The sequence below is a fragment of the Heloderma suspectum genome, chromosome 2 (genome assembly GCF_057233095.1).
Source record: "Heloderma suspectum isolate Gila_16-S chromosome 2, 16-S_ref, whole genome shotgun sequence".
NCBI classification, from domain to species: domain Eukaryota; kingdom Metazoa; phylum Chordata; class Lepidosauria; order Squamata; family Helodermatidae; genus Heloderma; species Heloderma suspectum.
The window spans coordinates 129,477,393-129,496,665 of NC_139459.1; the positions used below are offsets into that span (position 1 = coordinate 129,477,393).

At 43.4% G+C, this 19,273-nt stretch overlaps 1 protein-coding gene across 1 annotated transcript in view; it reads left to right on the plus strand.

The window, feature by feature from the left end:
- LOC146352735 (uncharacterized) overlaps positions 1-18,923 on the plus strand; it is a 47,507-nt gene extending 28,584 nt beyond the window's left edge. Inside the window, exon 10 of the transcript XR_014787824.1 lies at positions 14,285-18,923. The gene's annotated coding sequence lies outside the window, so the exon portion shown is untranslated. The remainder of the gene's footprint in view (positions 1-14,284) is intronic.
- The last annotated feature ends 350 nt before the right edge of the window (positions 18,924-19,273 follow it).

The window sequence follows — 19,273 nt, forward strand, 5'->3', positions numbered from 1 at the left end:
TGGGTGCCTCTACTAATGGAACTGCATTAGTTGTGGTGTCCAATTCATGACAAACCCTGGGCGACTTCCTCTTCAAAGGGCCGTGCCAGCTCGTCACAGCATGCTATCGAGGGTTCCACAGTCTCTCTCCTTGGCCCAGAATGTAACAGGCCATGAACCACTCGGAAAAGCTCTGTTGGATGACACTGAGAAGGTGCAACGCTGCTGGAAAAGAACTGTCTCTTTGCCACCCCCATCACCACAGAGTAGGCTCAATAATGAGCTCTAACCTGTGTTCAGTCAGACCCAACCCAAGTTTTCCTCCACCTGTGTTCTAGCCGTTTCTCCTCTTGATTCATTTCCCTCAGCTTGAGTTTGAAAAGAGTTCCACGTATAGACTGGGTTTGCATGATTACTGCAGCCCACCATGGCTTATGGGTTGCAATGCGCGCCAGCCACACTTTTGAGTATTCAAGCTGTGGTGGGCATGTGCTGTGGTTTATCTTGTCATGGGAAGCCGGTGAGGGTGGCTTATGTGACAGTTCTCTCTCAGTTCAACTCTCATATAACCTTAAAACGGCCCATGGGTTTTTTAACCCTCACATAAGCCGCTCTTGGTGGCTTCGCACAACATGATAAGCCACGGCGACTGCCCACCGTAGCTTGAATATTCAGAAGAGTGGCCGGAACACACTGCAACCCCCCATGGCTTAAATAAGCCATGGCGGACTATGGTGATCATGCAAACTGGCCCACTGAAAGTCTATCTGAGGATGGATTACTTGTTTAGATCATGGCTCTGAAAACCAAAAAGTCCCAGGTTCAGGACCTCAAGAATGACAATTCTTCATTTACTTTTCTCATTTGAGAGATGTGTCTGTACTGGCTATCTGAACTCATGGCTTTATGGATGGATGTGCAACCCTGGTTGGTATTAATGGAAGGTTTTGCAGCGCTTCTGTTCATTTCAATGGGGTTTGCACTTGAGCCTGTTCAGGTGGGTTATGCTCTTCGCTTCAACAAAAATTGGAGGGAAGATTCTTAGGTTCCAGAGCATCATTGTCTGTACATAAGGTTCATATATCATCATCAGCATGTGCATGTAGAGCCATCAAGAGTTGAACACCTGAGGTAGTAAATTTTTTTAAATACAGGGAATACAAAAATACAGGCATGCATTTTGTTTTTGCAGTGTTGAACAGACCTCTAGTGGCAAAAGAACATACACACCGTTGAACAGAAATAACTTGATCAGGAAAGCATTATATGTGAAAGGTTACTATAAATTGCAAAAAGCAGTCTAATCAATACCACCAGAAATAACCTATTCAACCTCTTTAGGGCCAAGCTATACATTACATTAGGCATGTGCTTTAAAGCAAATGTTTACAACTGACCACTCTCTTTTACAAAAAGCAGCCACCATGCCTGACCCACAAAATCAGGACCACAGCATGACAGAAGAGGGAACATATAGGTTGTTGAACTGCCACTGAAGCTTAAGACTCATTTGCTTAAGGTACAATCCTATACACGTTCAGACAGAAAAAAAGTCCTACAACTCCCAGCATTCCCTAGCCAGCATTGCAAACCTTGTCATCTTTTCGGCACCAGGTTAAAACTGCCCTCTTCTCTCAGGCATTTGGCAGCATACAATGAGTTTTAAATTAGGTCTTCAGTTGTCTTTGGCTGATGGTTTAACAAATGGTTTTTAGATATATGTTGCCTGTGTTATCTGTTTATATGTTTTTATGTCAATGCTTTTCTTTTTGTACTTTGTATAATGTGTTTTAATGGTTTTTAGGTTTTGTGACCTGCCCAGAGAGCTTCGGCTATGGGGCGGTATAGAAATATAATGAATGAATGAGTTAGACTGCCTAAATACTGTTGATATACTGTTGGACAAGGTTTCTCAAGAGATATACCAGCCTGCACTTTCTATTCTTTCCAGTGGTCACAACTATGCTCTAGCCATATTTCAGAGTCTAGCTCAATACAGTCCAAGTAATAGAGTCAAATTCCCTATATCCAACTTTTTAAAGTTTGGAACACGTCTCCTGTTTTGCTCACTTGCTCAAAGCTATGCCTCTTGCAGTATAGGTATGTAGCTAGTGAAAAGCAAATTATAGTAAGCTCAAGCTTGAATTCTAGATGAAGTTCAGTCTTTGGCCTTGGGGGCATACTACATGCATGAAGAGTCTGTCTAAGAAAACTGCTGTAATGCAAAGGCTATTTGCTTGGAGCATTCATAATACCATATTGGTGTTATATTTTTTTGGTAATTATTAGAACAGAAGCAGTACAGAAAGGGATATTTCCACTTCTAAGACAGAAAACCCCGCACACAGAATGGCTGGCCCACCTACATGGATAAGCTTGAGTTTTCACAATTTTGGAAAATCCAAAGAAGTCCCACATGTGACCTGTACAGACAGTTGCAGTGTAATTGGATGGATTTAGCTAGTCCCTTCAAAGACTAAACACTCACCATTACAAACTTGTTTGCAAATAAATACACAGGAGAAAACACACTGTAGTCAGCCTTTTAGAAGCCATGGATGAAGCTAATTGCAGTGCTTAGTGCTATTTTCTCCCTATTGGCTGATTCACTTGCATGTGTGAATGAGCCATTGGTGATCTAACACCACTGAAAGAACATTTGCCTCATTTCACAAGACTCTTCAATGAGGCCAGTCCAGTTGCCAGTCACCAAGCACTGAATTACCAAGTGATCAGAAATCAAGGAATGGACATGCGTGTGTGAATCAACCCTCTTTTATATGGGTGCACGATATCAATATGATTCTCTACATATTAATCAATGTATGCCCTGCTCAGTGTAGTAAATCATCGATTAAGGAAATTAAGCTAGATGACCTTGTGGATTCCCTTCTAGTCTTAATTCTGTTCGAAGGGATATCACCAAAGCAGCAGAATGAGATCTGCAACATCATTTATTTCTCTGCAGTTTTGATAGATTCTAAACTGGCCTATAACTCCCATCACCCCTAGCCAGCCAGCCCTAACCAGCCCTAGCCAATGGTGAGGGATTATGGGAGCTGTAGGCCAACACATCTGGAGGGCCACAACTTGCCCACCCCTCCTGTACTTCAAGGCAAAATGTTTCAAGTTCTGTATCTCAGCCTTTTCTTATCTGAACATTTTAAAATGTGTCCATCTTCTAGTTCTCACTACACAGACTCTTTGGGGCTGTTGGCACATCACAGCAGCATTCAGCAGCAAATTGTGTGTTAATTGACCCATGATTTGTGGGAACAGGCACTGTGTGAGAGCTGGTTCCATTTTTTGTAAACAGCCTCAGATCAGCATGATTGGAGGGTGTCAGTATGATGTAAGTAGGGGCTAAACAGCCGTTAACTCAACAACAAACCATGTATTAAGCATCGGTCTGGGTTCACATGTGAAGTTGACAACCTCTGATTGAGCTGATCAGAGGTTGTTTGCAGAAACCAGAAGCAGCTCACAGGTGGCACATATCCCTGCAACTCATGGGTTAAATAACCCACAATTTGCCTCTGTAATATGTATACTGGGTTTCATGAACTTGGGACAAATAGGGTTAAAGCCAGATTTGGTCATACTGAGAACAGATAGACTGAAATCGATGCAATGGGTCTACTCCAGGCATGGGCATTTTGTGGTCCTCCAGATGTTTTGGCCTACAACTCTACAAAGGGCCACCAGTTGCTCACCCTAGTCTAAGTATGATCAAGTCTGCATCTAAGCTAAAGACTTGATTTTATTATGAGTAGAATGTTCAGGCATTATCATCTGCTTAAACAATTGTGGCAAGGAGTTAGTGTCAAGCATGATGGCTGACACCCTTGGTTCCAGGGTCAAATGCTAAAGTGCATCACTTAGTTATAGATTTAGATTCAGTAAATAAAAACAAACCTACCTCTCTCTCTCTCTCTCTCTCACACACACACACACACACACACACACCCTCTCAAATAGCTTCACAATTTGGAGAGGAAATCCAAAGTAAGAGCACCACTCTGTTATTCTCATTGCCGGTAGTACTGTGTTTTCCACAGAAGGGAGAAGGACCTGTTTTCCAGTTCACAAAAGCTTCCCCACTTCGTAGCCTAGATGTGGTTCATATTTACCACACCTAACCAGGTCTTCTAGGAGCCTGTTATGATGGACCAATTCAGGGCACTTTGGCTGATTTCCTGGGAACTACATTTCAGTTAAACATGGGGCGACGTTTCCATTGTGTGCTGCCAAGTTCATTCACTTCACAAGTACCTACAGCAAACCCTGGTCAGAGGTCTGCACCCAGCTCTTCCCTGCCACAGTTATTCTTGTTGTTGTTGTTCAGTCGTTAAGTCGTGTCCGACTCTTCGTGACCCCATGGACCATAGCACGCCAGGCCTTCCTGTCCTCCGCTCTTTCCTGGAGTGTGCTCAAATTCATATTCATTGCATCGGTGATGCTGTCTAGCCATCTCATCCTCTGCTGTCCCCTTCTCCTTTTGCCTTCAATCTTTCCCAGCATCAGGGTCTTTTCCAGGGAGTTTTCTCTTCGCATTAGGTGGCCAAAATATTTGAGCTTCAGCTTCAGAATCTGTCCTTCCAATGAGTACTCAGGGTTGATTTCCTTTAGGATTGACTGATTTGACCTCCTTGCACTCCAGGGGACTCATAAGAGTCTTCTCCAGCACCACAGTTCGAAGGCATCAATTCTTCGGTGCTCAGCCTTCCTTATAGTCCAGCTCTCACAGCCATATGTTGCTACTGGGAAAACCATAGCTTTGATTATACGAATCTTTGTCGGCAAGGTGATGTCTCTGCTTCTTCCTATGCTGTCTAGGTTTGCCATAGCTTTCCTCCCAAGGAGCAAGCGTCTTTTAATTTCATGGCTACAGTCACCGTCTGCGGTGATCTTGGAGCCCAAGAAAATAAAATCTGTCATACTGCTTCCATTTCTTCCCCTTCTATATGCCAGGAAGTGATGGGGCCAGATGCCATGATTTTAGTTTTTTTAATGTTGAGTTTCAAACCAGCTTTTGCACTCTCCACTTTCACCCTCAGCAACAGGCTCTTTAGATCCTCTTCGCTTTCTGCCATTAGGGTGGTATCGTCTGCGTATCTGAGGTTGTTGATAATTCTCCCAGCAATCTTAATTCTGACCTGTGATTCATCCAACCCGGCATTTCTCATGATGTACTCTGCATATAAGTTAAATAAGCAGGGCGACAATATGCAGCCTTGTCGTACTCTTTTCCCAATTTTGAACCAATCGGTTGTTCCATGTCTGGTTCTTACTGTTGCTTCTTGACCCTCGTACAGGTTTCTCAGGAGACAGGTAAGGTGGTCTGGTACTCCCATCTCTTTCAGAATTTGCCACAGTTTGTTGTGATCCACACAATCAAAGGCTTTAGTGCAGTCAATGAAGCAGAGATAGACGTTTTTCTGGAATTCTCTTGCTCACAGTTATTCTCCTGTACTATCGATTACATACAACACAAGCATTATCAGGTAGTTGTGTTCTTTCCACTAAGAAGCCACTGCAAAAACATGAGGGAAACAGCCTATATATTGCAAAAATACAAATACGTATTTTTCCCCAGCATCTTCTAAGCTACATGTTCTTTCAGTGGTCATTAAAGCAGATGTCTGTAAAGGAGTAAGGAACAGGACAGCTGGGACTGGAATTCATAGGGAAGTATTTTAGCCTAGCCACTGGAAGCTCTCAGTTCGCTCTGCATTTTGGAGCCATTTGCAAGAATTTCTCTCCCCGTTCTAAATAACAGACCTAGCATGAAGGGATGACACAGTGAGGCATCTACCAAGGCCCACACAGTGGCAGAGTGGCTCACCTCTGATCAGCAACAAGCAGCAATTGCTGTTCTTACATGAAGAGGTGATTGCTGCTGTTCCTTGGCGCTGCCCTCCACCCAGCAAAATTTCACCAGCTCACCCAGTGCTAATTCTGGTATGCCTCCTCACCACCACTTAGCCCATTCACCTGCTCTCTCCCTCTGGGCTGACGGCACCATGGGGAGCAGCAGGAGCCACTTCTACCATCAGCAGTGATGGGATCAATTATCTCACCTCTCTCAGTTGCAGGTGTGTGTGTGGGGGGGGGATAGACTGGAAACATCTTGTCCATGGGGCTTCCCAAAACCCACAGTCAGCTGATGAAGGGTCAAGCTACAGACCTTCCATTAACTGCATAGCATGTAGCTGAGGATAATTATTCTAAATAAAATGCACATGACCCCAGTTCAGATCACAACCACCACACACCAGGCGGGTAGGATTAAACCTCTCCACTCCCATTTTTCCCCCAAAGAGTGTTAAAGAAAAAAAAAAACTCCTTTTTTTAGCTCCCTCCCCAGAGGGGGAATTTATGGGAAAAAATGGTGGTGGAAAGTTTAAACCCCCCACCCCCAGTGCAGAGTGGTCCAATCTGAATCAGAACCGCATGCACTTACTCTAGAGTAAAATAAAAGATTATCCTCAGTTTTCATAGTAAGAATAGAACAATTCTCAAGAAGATGGTGAATGTGTGAGAATACCAATCATATTGTTAGTACATCCATGCAATAGCTTAGTCTTGCTACCCACACAGGAAGCTAGTCCCAGTTAAAGAGATGGCTACATAATGCAGGTTGCCCTAGCTAATTCCTAGTTAATCATTCAGTTGAAGAGTATCTTATTCTCATTTAGCCCTACTCTTTTTTATGATCTATAAAACTTAAGATGTCCTCTTGTACCATTTCAGGTTATGGATTCAGATGATGCTCTGTGATGTAGCCTGGGTTGCAGCATTCCACTATGGTCTGATCTTTAGCAGGGGTCAGGTTAGGTCAGGTCACTCTGGCAAGCAAGATGGCAATAAATCACCACCACATAAAGCTTTAAGAGGGCTGTAAACCAGACAGGGTTGTCTGTATGTTGCTCCAACAAGGAACAGCTCAAGACTGAACCTTAAGTAGGAAGTTGCTGACATTTAGGCTGGTTGGCTCCACCTCTCCACTGCCTGAGGCTTTGTCTCTTAAAGGAGCCTGGCCTGGTTTAGCAGCCTCAAGCTAAAACAACATGGGAGCAACTATGGCATGCAAGTGTCCTCATGACCAGAAACTGAAGATGGCAAGGCACCCTCCTTTGAAGAGAGGAGGGCTGGCCCCTGGGATCTTTCTAGGGAACTAGGTCTTGGGGAGGTGGATGCCTTGTGATGCCTTTCCATGACTGAATCCTCTTCCTGAGCTCTTAACTCTGGAGCCTCCTTGGAGGACAAGGGGCCAGGATCTTCTGAGGATGAGGGTTTGGGATCCTGGTCCATGACACCTCTTCATGTTGACTATAACTACTTCTAAGTTAAAACATACTCCTTTTTTAAACAAAGTACATTTGATTCAGAAGGGAATTAAAACCAAATGACTTTCAGTTTCTATATAAAGTCTTGACAAACATTAATGGGTTTTTACTACACTACTAAATAGTGTTCAATTAACCTTTTCAAACATAAACTAAAGTGGGGGATACCTCTTGCTGCCCTTTAGGAATAGTCATGTGGTTTGAGATACTACTTGTCTAGATACAGGAATAATGAAGGGATTTGTCTATATAGACAAGTAGTTTCATATATGTATATACATTAATCCGAAGCAATTAATCATTTGACAAAAAGCTCGTGGGCAGCTTCCACAACTATTCTTTACAGAGATCCAAGTATATATTACTGCTGGTCACTCTTTACCAAATCCATCAGTGGTGAGAAGCAATTCAAGAATGCAGAGGAGGAGAGCCACAGATCACCTCCAGGAAAGAGGTGTTTTCAGATGAGAATTCTGAGCACAATAAAAACACAGTTGTTATCCATTTGTTGTGGAGGAATCAGGTGTCGTCCCCCCCCCCCCAGGTAGAACTTCTGCTGCAGGGAGGTAGCATTTTCTCAACATGCTGTGCTCATTCCCACTAGCTAGCATGTCTATTGCAACTATGGCTGAGGTATGGAATGTATCATGTGCTTCTGCTGAGTACTGTTTGTGACACAAATAGCAACAAGTGACAGGACTCTCCTGCCATCCATGCCAACACCAAATTCCAGGGGTAGACACAGAGAGAGGATCTGCAAGGCCCTCATCACAAAGAATCATGCCTTATCTCCCCCTCATCCCCCGCCACGCTGCCACGTACACAGTGAACAGTATCTCTGTGTCTGTGTCTCTGTGTGTGTGAGAGAGAGAAATATCTACCTCCTCCTCCTTATTCTTATCTTTGTTCTGTATTTAGAACAAATACCCAAGAAGGGGCTAACCCTATCCACATGATCATTACACCCAGGCCTAAAACTCCATCCACCCTTCTCTCTCTCTCTCCCTGGCCTCCCTTATGGATGTTGACTGACCATCTTTTATTAGGCCAATTACTTGCAAATAGTTCAAGATGATCTGTGATTGTTTTATCAATGGAGCTAATGATTGGAGCTAGTCTCCTGATAGGAGCTGGAGAAAGCAGTTCTCTCTAGCTTTTGGGGTGCAGTGCTCATCACAGCTTAGAGAAGATGACACCCCTGGTGCTAAGGGGAGTGGACAGATAAACAGCAAAAAGCATGTTTGCCCACTGGATTTTAAAAGTACAAGTGGGACCTGCAACAAAATGTTGCCGTGTGGAGTGCCGCTGTTCAGGATTCCAACCACTTTACTCCATTGCCCCTCCTGCAACAATCAGTCAGCATTCCATGGCCACTGAGTGCACCAGTCTGGGGTCCCCCCGCTTAGAGCTTTTTTGTACTTCTGCAAACTTTGGGGTTGCCCCAAGCCTGCCAATAACTCCCTCTTGTGGGTAAGTGGTGCCATTTTGGCTACATAAGCAACAGCACTCATAGCCTGAACTTCAGAAATAGAAGGAATTATTGTGATTTGGCTGAAGCTGAAGCATCTTTGGGCTGTTGTGGCTCTGTTTTAAGGCCTGGTGCAGGATTATTTCTTTCAAAATATTTATACTCCACTTTTGTGCTTGGGAAGAAGTATCCAAAGCATCTCACAACAAAAACAAAATATACCGTAAAAAAATGGCCATACAATAAAATTGTCACTTTGCTGTCTGCGTACAGGAATATATTTGCCTGTACCATGCTCTTGTATATTTATACATAAAGCAAACATTACAAAGATGACATATGTCCCCAATGTTCTTTCACATTCAAAGGAAATGAATGAGTACTCCTGAGTACTCAAAGGAAATGAGTACTCCTGAGACTTTACTGCCTGGATGCAGGAAGCACGTAGCAATATGCTATAGTGAACGGCAACATATGAATGCTGACAGTCCCCAATGAATGTTGTGAATGCCCCCAAACTGATATCGATTTCCCCACTTTTCAGACCTGTTGTCATTCACCAAATGTTGGACATTCACTGTTATATATCTCCCCATATCTACTGAGGGGGAGAGGGAGTCTTCCATGTTCAAGGACATTTAGCAGCATATGGGAGAATATATACAAGGAAAGTCAATCTGGTTCCACAGGTGGCAGTCAACTCAAGGACTATGGAGGTTGTCGGACAGAAAGTCCTGCAGCTGACCTGCATAACTTACTAATTCCCGATAAACCATGGAAGGCCGTTCATTTTCAGATTCAATGTGGCAGATTAGAAAAGAACAGCTTAAAGCCACAAAGTGAACAGATTTAAAATGAAAGCAATTAAAGCCACCACCAATGCGTCACCTCTTGATACCGTCTTTTCAGCTCCTCTTGCTAGAGCAAGAGATTAATTTCAAATGGAAAGGTTGCATGCCGGCTGGACACACGGCTGTGTCAAGTGCAGGCGCACCTGTTGTCTACAGTCACGAAATCCTGCATTCAGATTTCTAGTGCAAACAGTGTCTTTGTTCTACAGTGTGATGAATACATCTGTGTCAAGTAATGCTCGACCCTAAAAGTCAGCGCTCCTGCTCGCTGCCTCTGTTGCAGCAGTCCCACTTCACATACAAACAGTTTGCAGTTCAACACTGCTGTCGGCTAATGCTGTAGGTCTTAGGAGAAAGTCTTTGCTTCAACAAATGTGCAGACGGTGAGCTGCTGAAACATTCCTGATTTTTGTTTCTAAGTGCATAGGGGGCAGTTGTTCCCATGTAGTGTATCCTGGGCTCACTTTACCATTAAGCAGGGTGAAGTGGGCCTCCGCAAGCAGCAGACTTGAAGCACTATTAAAGAGCAATGGATGGTCAGTTTCTTAAATATATATTTTACTGCAGGATGGCAGTAGCATTTGGATGTTACATTGCAGGCACCAAAATTTCTTGGGCTGGTTCAAAGGCTCTCATAAGGTCCACTCAATAAAAATCATGCTCCAAGGCCAGAACTAGATGGAACAAAGCTCCTGCAGATGCTATTGAAAGTACCTTTTGTACTCCCCCCCCCCCGCCCCAGAGCTGGGCTGATGGGAAGGGTCATAAGAACATAAGAAGGGCCATGCTGGATCAGATCAAGGGTCCATCTAGTCCAGCGTTCTGTTCACCCAGTGGACAACCAGTTGTCAACCGGGAACCCACAAGCAGGGCATGAGTGCAACAGCACCCTCCCACTCATGTTCCCCAACCACTGGTGTACATAGGCTCACTGTCTCTGGACTGGAGGTAGCACATAGCCATCCAGACTAGTAGCCACTGATAGCCTTTTCCTCCAGGAATATGTCCAACCCCCTTTTAAGGCCATCCAAATTGGTGGCCATCACCACATCCTGTGGTAGCAAATTCCGTAGTTCAACTATGCACTGCGTGAAGAAATACTTTTATTCATTTCATTCATTATATTTATATACTGCCCCATAGCCGAAGCTCTCTGGGCGGTTCACAAAAATTAAAAACCATTAAAATACATTATATAAAATATAAAAACCATTCACATAATGACATAAAACACATAACACACACAACAACAACATATATCTAAAACAATTTAAAACCATCAGCCACAGACAATCAAGAGAGTCATTATACGGTGCCAAATGCCTGAGAGAAGAGGGCAGTTTTAACCTGGTGCCGAAAAGATGACAACATTGGCCCCAGGCGGGCCTCATCAGGGAGATTATTCCATAAATGGGGAGCCACCACCAAAAAGCCCCTCTCCCTTGTTGCCACCCTCCAAGCCTCCCTCGGAGGAGGCTCCCGGAGGAGGGCCTTAGATGCAGAGTGTAGCGTATGGGTTGGTTCATGCCGGGAGAGGCATTCTGTCAGGTACTGTGGTCCCAAGCTGTGTAGGGCTTTATAGGGTCAAGACTAGCACTTTGAATTGGGATCAGAAGCATATAGGCAGCCAGTGCAAGTGGGCCAGAATCAGTTTTATACGTTCAGACCATCTGGTCCCCATTATCAGTCCGGCTGATGCATTTTGCACAAGTTGCAGCTTCTGGACCGTCTTCAAAGGCAGCCGCATGTAGAATGTATTGCAGTAATCTAACTTGGAGGTTACCAGAGCATAGACAACTGAAGCAAGGCTATCCCTGTCCAGATAGGGACGTAGTTGGGCCACCAATCAAAGCTGGTAGAAGGCACTCCATGTCACTGAGGCTGCTTGAGCCTCAAGTGACTAAGATGGCTCCAGGAGGACCCCCAAGCTATGAACCTGCTCCTTCAGGGGGAGTGCAACCCTGTTCAGAACAGGTTGAGCACCCTCCATCCAGTCAGAAGAACCACCATCAATCCATCTTGAATCTCCCACCAATCAGCTTCATAGGATGACCCCAGGTTCAGTATTTTGAGAGAGGGAGAAAAATGCCTCCCTATCCACATTCTCCCCACCATGCATAATTTTGTACACCTCTACTCCCCTTACCCTCCTTTTTTCCAAGCTAAACAATCTCAGCTGTTGTAACCTTCTCTCATAGGGGAGTTGCTCCAGCCCCTTGAACATTTTGGTTGCCCTTTTCTGCACCTTTTCCAGCTCTACAGTATCTTTTTTTAGGTGTGGTGACCAGAACTGTACACAGTATTCCAAGTGTGGTCGCACCATAGATTCGTATAGGGGCAGTATAATATTGGCAGTTTTATTCTCAATTTCTTTTCTAATTATGCCTAACATGGAGTTTGGCCTTTTTACAGCAGCGTCACACTGGACTGACATCTTCATTGAGCTGTCCACCACAACCCCAAGATAGCTTCCCTGGTTGGTCACTCCTAGCTCAGATCCCATTAGGTTATACTTGAAGTTGGGAGTGTTTGCCCCAACGTGCATCACTTTACCCTTGCTTACATTGAACTGCATTTGCCATTTAGATGCCCATTCTCCTAGTCTGGAGAGATCCTTTTGGAGCTCTTCACAATCCCTTTTTGTTTTAACCACTCTAAATAATTTGGTTTCATCTGCAAACTTGGCTACTTCACTGCTCACTGCTAATTCCAGATCATTTATGAACGGGTTGCAAAGCACTGGTCCTAATACAGATTCCTGGGATCCCACTATTTACTTCCCTCCATTGGGAGAATTTACCATTTATTCCTACTCCCTGCTTTCTGTTCTTTAAGCAGTTACAGATCCATGAGAGGACCCGACCTCTTATTCCATGACTGCTAAGTTTGCTGAGGAGCCTTTGGTGAGGGACTTTGTCAAAAGCCTTTTGAAAGTCCAAGTAAACAGTGTTTACCAGATCACCCCTGTCTACATGTTTATTGACACTCTCAAAGAACTCTAAAAGGTTAGTGAGACAGGTCTTACCTTTGCAGAAGCAGTGTTGATTCTTTTTCAGCAGGGCTTGTCCTTCTATATGCTTACTAATTTTATTTCTAATAATGCCTTCAACCAATTTGACATTAAGCTAGCTGGCCTGTAACTTCCCAGATCCCTTCCTTGGCAGAAGGGCTTAGAACTCCCCAAGCAGCCAGACAGGCTATATCAGGAGGTTCAGTCTGATTGGTGGTAGCCTATCAGTAATTCTTTTTGGGGGAGAAGTCCTTGTAAAGAAGGGGTATACCAGTAGGGAAAGTCATCTGCCCTCCCAAATCCAGAACACTATGCAGGTGTGCATTGATTGGGCCCTTTTGTGTTGATCCACATTTGATGCAGTTAGGAGGTAGCTAGAGCCCAAGTTCATCCCCAGTTACAAAAAGCGTAGGTTGCTTTAGCATAACACAGCAGCTAATACTACCAGGTTTTCCCAAATTACATTTCTGTTGATATTTTTCTTTCCTCCCTTCAGGGAATTATTGGAGGAACTTAATTACTCAAAAATGGCAGTTTTAATGGCAAGCCAAACAAGTGGAGTAGATTTAATAAAGCCCGACTACCATGGGAAGCATCATTTTTGTTCCAGTTTTCCCTTTCAACAAGACAGGAGAATAATTGTACACTCTGTATGCAAAATTCTTCGCATGCTTTTGCTTTGTCCTGAGATGAGAATGGCCACCTTGCCTTCTGCATGGAATGGCTGCAAATGCCTATGTTTTCCAGCTTCCTCAGAGCCGTAAAACCAACATTTTGTGGGGAAAGATCATAGCTCAGTGGTAGATCCCATGCTTTCCATGCAGAAGGTCCCAGATTCAATCCCTGGCATCTCCAGGTAGGGCTAGGAAAGAATCCTGCCTAAAACCCTGGAGAGCAACTGCCGGTCACTGCTGACAGTACTGGGCTAGATGGACCCATGGTCTGACTCAGTGTTGATGGGATTATGTGGTATTGCTGACTCCTGTTAAAAAGGCAGTCAACAGAGAAAAAACAAAAAGGCAAAACAGAATTGGTGTTTACCAGTGCTACATGCACACAAAAGGCTTTAAAAAAAGAAAAGAAAAAAAGAGACCACGCCTTTCTTTAGCGAAGAAAGAAAAACAGCTTTACTCACAAGTATACCTGCATATAAATGCAGGTACAGCGTAGGGTTTCAAACAGAGTTTGTTCAATCCATTTGTGTTCCATTAGACAGGCAGCAGCAGGAGAGAGCAAGCCACATGCTCCCAGCAATGAAGAAAGGTCGAGAGAGAAAGAGGACAGAAAGGAAGGGGAGGAGCAGGAAACTACACTGTAGGCTGTGGAGATCCTAAGGCTAGCTATGCCCCAAATTCCCATGCGTTAACTAACTGCAACACTGCCCCCATCTTGTAATTTGCTGATGAGGTTGCAATATTCCCAGCAAGTACAAGGCAGCTTCCTATGTTCCTAATATTCTCTCCCCAACCCCATTTATGCACTCTTTTTCCAAGTGTCCATGCTGGTGTGAAGCGGGGAAGACATCTCAAGGAAGATACTGGGGGAGGGGCTAAGAGCAGGATGCTCAACTTTTTCCCTTCCTGCCAATTCTCCTCTATCAATTTTAGCCCGTTTTGTTTCCTCTTAGCTAAACTCCAAGACTAGAAGCAAGCTGAGCCTGGGGGGCAGGCGAAGGCCAGCTGGCCTTGGAGTGGTGGGGGACATTTGCAGGAGAGAATCTGCAGGTGCAGGAAAAGGTAAGCACCGCATTCACCCCACACAGCTCCCTTCCCTTACATTTGCATTTCCTCAGGAAATACAGGTTTGAGAGCATGCTTCTGTTCTTCCCTGCATAAGCAGATGTTAGGGCGAAGGGTGCCCGTTTCCTTTTCCTGACCACCGCTACTATTAGCTAAATTTAGACTGCGGTCCTTCTTTTCCCTACAAATGAAACCTCTCTTATGGCCAGAACAGGGCCTTTCACAGGAGAGGCAGGAGGGCCATTTGGACTGGGCCTTGCATTCACAGAGGGCCTCAAATTTAGACTTGACATTATCTCCCAGTGAGGTTATACATACAGACACAGAGATAAACTGACAGGATTGAAAGAAGATAACATTCATCATACAACTTCAAACTCGTACCCTGTTACTGGGCCACACCACCCGTAGTGCACAATTAATTAATATTTTTTAATAAATCCTGTAATTATCTTGTGAATAACACAATTATATTGTAGGACATTGCCATCTGTGGTGAAACACTTAAAACAATTCAGTCTATAGCTTATGAGTGACACATAGCTATCATTCAAACCAAAATTGGTCTAATACTCTCTGTTTTATTGAAAATTCTAAAGTGACATTATTTGGCCTCGGAAATTCTGACGCTTCACATCTGTCAAAAATACTTCAGTTGTTATACTTTCTGTGTGCAGAGAAATAAAATATTGTCAAAATTTAACTTATATTTTTTGTTTGTCAATTCTAATAATGTGCATTTCTCAGAGTGATACGGATTTATGACGTTTTTCTGAATTTATTTTTCATTCCATATTTTAATTTTTCATTCCATATTTTAATAGGTCATATTTTGTGTGTGTGTGTGTTAAAAGCATTAATTTGTTTAACATAAACATTTAAAATATACCACAATTTTTGTAACCCTGTTTTGGCATTGCTTCATTTTTTTTAATATACCGGGAGCATCAAAAAATGAAAGTGGCCCAGACCTGTCTTGACCTGAGCGGGCCTGCCAGTCAGACGTTTTGGAGAAGTCCCAGGATGAGTTGATTAATGGTCCAGTCATTGGGGGCAAAAAGGAGCCCTAAAGGCTTGTTTTCATGCTGCCCACAGAATACCTAGTTTTGCAAGGACTGCACGAGGTGTGGGAAAGCAGTCAACGGTTTCTCCAAGAGCTCGCCAGTTAGTCAGTGTTGTTGGAAAGACTGGCTGGCAGAGGCAGCATCTGGCCTTGTTTGCTCTGGGCATGTTGGACTCAGGAAGCCTGGACTGATGCTTTTGGACCTAGCACAGCGTAAGCTGGCTTTTATAGCTCACTTACTAATTCTCAGCCTGTACATTGTCAATACATTTCTTCTTTTTTTAAGCACATACCCCCTGAGTCTCCAACAGGGTGGCCGCTTGGGCATCGCCAAAAAAGAAGACATGCATCACTAAAAAAACAGATCAGAAGAGGACACAGATTTGCATAACATGTTCATATGTTAATTTACATGTACAGATGCACATTTTGAAGTAATTACTATCATTCCAATAGAAATACAGTACCATAGTGGGGAAGACTGTGACCAGGGAACCTGTGTGTCTGTTCAGTCAGCTGTTGTCCAGATGCTTTTTTAAAATAAATGTTTAATTCTGGTTACATAATGTTACATAGGTCAAACAAACAAAATCTTCATTCAATATCTGACATTTCAATTTCTACCTGGTATTTAAATATTAATTAATCAATTACTTTTATACTCCATAATTCCTTGCTCACCTAGGAATTCTTAATTCCTAGATCATCATTGACACATCAAGTTTCATTTCGGACATGCTGAGAGGAGAGTCATGCTCCCTTAGATCTCTGCAGAGCACTGTATATGCTGTCAGAGGTGTATGCCCATATTCTACTGAGTTTACAAATTCAATAAATTTCATCCATACCCTTCAGGTATGGATGAAATGATAAGTCACCCCTTCAGACTTATGTGTCTTTAATTGCCCTTAGGCTATCCTTAACTTTTGTTTTTAATTTCTCTAGGAGAGCAATTTGCCATACCCCTCTGATCCCAGTTTTCAATGTGAAGCTCTTTACAATAAGGATGCATGGACTGTGTAAAATCCGTTCCGTCTGTGTTTCATGGATTGTCAGGCGCCTTTTGTTCCATCGTCCACTGACATGCAAATATTTTGTTTTCGTCATGCTGAAAAATACACAAATAATTTACGTAAGAGTTTTCATAAGAATTTACATAATTTACCATAGTACGTAACATTTAGCATATTATCCCTCATTCCATTCTCAGCAGAAACATGTGTATTTTCCTATGAATAAATATACATAAATTTCAGGAAAGTAAAAAAAAAATACCTGAAAGTCCACAGACTTTGTGTGGCCTGAGGGGGTTGCTCCGCAGAAGATTCCACAGGTTGGATTCTTTGAAATCCGAGCTCCTTTTAGTCCATCTCAAATTTCTCCAGCATCCCTACTTTACAATCCTTCCAATCTTTGGCTATCAGCCATCTTGCCTGTAACAGTAAATGACTCACGAATTCCTTACTTTGCAGACCAAGGTCTGATCCTATATATAAATGTAATGGGGCTAAATGTGGAAATGGGCGAACCCATTGTCCTGTTCTAGAGCTAATCTCTTGAAACATTGTTTTCCAAAATTTATTTATCTAGGTGCTAACTGTTGATGAGCAACTTCAAGTCCCCTGCATTCCCTCCCTGGTTCTTTATCTTTCAACATGAGTTGGACTGGAGAGTTCTTAAATAGAAGACACCTTCAAATAGAGGACTGTCCTCTGTAAAGTAGGTTGCCTGGCCACCTTAGACTGTTCCCTTTCCCTCATTGACTGTGTAAGTCAGGGATAACCAAATGGGAGACAGTGAGCCACATCCATCTTCTCCTCCTCATTACATGAAGGTGACATGACCCATCAAGGACCATCACCCCCACCCCCATCACAAAAGGGGAGAATGTCCCAGTGGCACCTGCCATCTTCTTCAGCTTGGAGGATCCCTCTAGACAAGTGAACACCGTTGCTCAGGGGGCTCTGCCAACACATAAAGCACAGTGTGGAGATACCCAATCCCTTACACTCTAGACGGAACCAGAGGTTCATTCATTTTATTTCTATTTTAGGGCCATGGAACCTAATGTTAAATGAAGGCATTCACAGTTTTGTCTCGCACGTTATTAATCATCAGGGCGTATCCCAACAGGCAGAGAAAATTTGGTAGCATTCCAAATTCCCTCCACCCGTCTGCGGCATATCGTGTTAAAAACAGCATCATTCTTTCAAAAATGATATGACAACAGATTTATTACAGAGAGCAAGCTATTCCACCAATCTTTCTCTGGCCTTTTAAAAATTGACTCCATAACAGTGTATTCCAGCCCACAGCATTATAGGGAGAGTATGTGCCTAGGTTTTCCTTCTTGATACTCTGCAGAAGAAGGAATGAGGGATGATTCATACTTTATGTTGCAACTCCGCTAGCTTCCCATCGACTATCCTTGACCTAGGCTAGTAGAAGCATTAGAAGATTTAAAAACAGCAACAGCAACTATTCCCTGCAATACCATGTGTACATGGGTGCTCACTAACAGTGTGAAGATTCATGTTTGTAAGCACATGGGGACATGCAGATGACATGCAATTGAAAATTGCTATTGTCCTCAGCTCCCTGGCACATAGGGATGCCAGAGAAATCTGCAACGGTTCAAAATGACATCAGATTTCTATGAATCCACCCCATGGAATCTGCAGAGGATTGGTTTTTCAGAGTTGCACTGATTTAGTGGACTTGCAGACAATTTTTTGGAATTGTATGCAACTTTGGTTGTACAAAACTACAGATGTTGCATAAAAATACGGCAATGTATACGCCATTTAAACACACACACAACATTTTACATATCTCTGATCTCTCTTCAGCCTCTGCGGTGCAGCAGTTCTGTGTGTGTGTGTCTGTGTGTGTGTGCGCATGCGCGCACATGCACACACTCTGCTCCTTGATTTTATGCTGACCTGAGGAAAGTACACAAACTGTGATGTACCTGTGAACGTTCTGTAAATTCTGATGGCTTTTTGTGTGTGTGTACTTTTCCGGAAGGGGGAAAATCCGCATCTGTCAATAAGCAAACAATGCCTGGCAATCCGCAAAACACAAATGGAGTGGCTTATACCAGATCCTTACAAGTGACATATCCTCAGTGTATTTACAATCCTCTGTCTCTTGTGAAATACCTTTATTTTGTGAGGAGTACGTAATCTAGATCTTTACAAACAGACGTGTTAGTATATGCCGGGACCCACAGACATTGGCAAAGACCTAGCAAGACCCTAGTTTTTTTCCTGGAAGAGGTCTAAACTGAAGCGGAACATTCTGGAGTGGAACTACCTAGTTTTACCCTTCTCTATTCTGAGTATTCCACGATTGACTCAGCATTGCGGCATTCAGACAATCAGTTCATATTTCTACCCTTTATTTTGCTTGGCACTACCTCCTTCCCCTACTTAAAATGCAGTCATCACATTGCTTTCCTTTTTTTCTAGACAAGCTTGAGATCCAGCTTCTCAGAAGCCTATGGAGGTGCTCAGACATGCACATTCAGCAAGCAGTGATCACAAGGTCAAGTGAGAGCTTGCATGTATGAAACAGCCATCACAGATAGACAGTTCGCATCATCTCATACCACATGAAACATTATGCTTTTCAGTGGAGCAGCTGAAAATCGCAAAGTAAGAAGTGATCGAGTGATATACTGGGTCAATCAGCTTGAAGACTCAGATTCTCAAAACCCTGGGAACTCAACCTAAGTGAAAAAAAGCCATTCCCTAGATCAACCTTTCCCAACCTAGTGCCCTCCAGATGTTTTGGACTACAACTCCTAGCATTC